Raw genomic sequence first — 1,114 nt, 5'->3', positions numbered from 1 at the left:
AACAGTCCAGCAATAATACCACCAGGCTGTTTGACTCAGTGACACTGAAAGAACGGCAAAGGATTTCCAAGCCAGGATGGTGAGTGGCTCAGAGGGGAACTTGCAGGGGGTGTGGTGTTCCCATGTATCCCCTACCCTTGTCCTTCCAGATGGTAGAGCTCTTGGGTTTTGAAGGAGCTGTCGGAAGGTTTGGTGAGTGGGGACCCAATTGTTATCTCTCCCTGTGCGAAGGTGTGTGATTTTTACAATGAAGGGTATGCTGTGAGGGGTACAGGTGAGGACTTGACAGACTACCAGGATCTCTCACTGTGTCTCTCTCAATCCTGGTGCTGAGGTGGGTAGGCAGTATCCCAGATACAAAGACCACTGGTTTTTCCAAGGTGGAAGTTTCATTCCTGATGACACAGGATTGTCAGTCAGCTATGTCAGTGCTCCCCTCTACCCCCACAACCCCTGGCTCTCTGTCTCTGCCTCTTCCCCACTCCACCCCCCCCCCCACCAACACCTCAGTTGTTGTGAGACCTCTTCCCTGTGACTGCCCCCACACTTTTTTTTTTTTTTCCCCACCCTCTTCCTTGCTACTGCTCTCTTTCTCTCCGATCCCTGGGAATATTAATGAAATTATGCATGTCTCCTGATAGATCTCATGATTTGAGATTTTTTGTTTGCCTTGCGCTCTCTTGATAAATGTTCTGGATAACACCGTGTCCCCAAAAACACAGGACTTGAAATTGTATAGTGCCTTTGCATGGTCTGTGGATTTATCAATTGATTAAAATGGTTTCATTTGCACGCAGCAAGCTCGCACGACAAATAAGTAACATCCGTTGATGTAGCTCTGGCCTTTAATGTTGTAAACTTCCCCTGAGCTTGTTTAATGCAGCAAGTGGCCTGGAGAGATCCGTCCAAGCCTGCAGCCTCTACCACCTTGACAAGGCCACTGCTCGGCCACGCCCCCCACCCATGGCCTAGTGCTCCCTCAGTCTCCACACTCAGAGGGGGATTGGTTGGGGTTTTGGGGGTTGGTGAGGGGCATTGGTTTGGGAGAGGGGACACTTGGCTAGGGAATGGGGGGGGTTGGTGAGGGGATTTGGGGGAGGAGGCTTGGCTAGGG

This window comes from Chiloscyllium plagiosum, chromosome 45 (assembly GCF_004010195.1).
Source record: "Chiloscyllium plagiosum isolate BGI_BamShark_2017 chromosome 45, ASM401019v2, whole genome shotgun sequence".
Classification (NCBI taxonomy): Eukaryota; Metazoa; Chordata; class Chondrichthyes; order Orectolobiformes; family Hemiscylliidae; genus Chiloscyllium; species Chiloscyllium plagiosum.
This window is presented reverse-complemented; position numbering follows the sequence as displayed.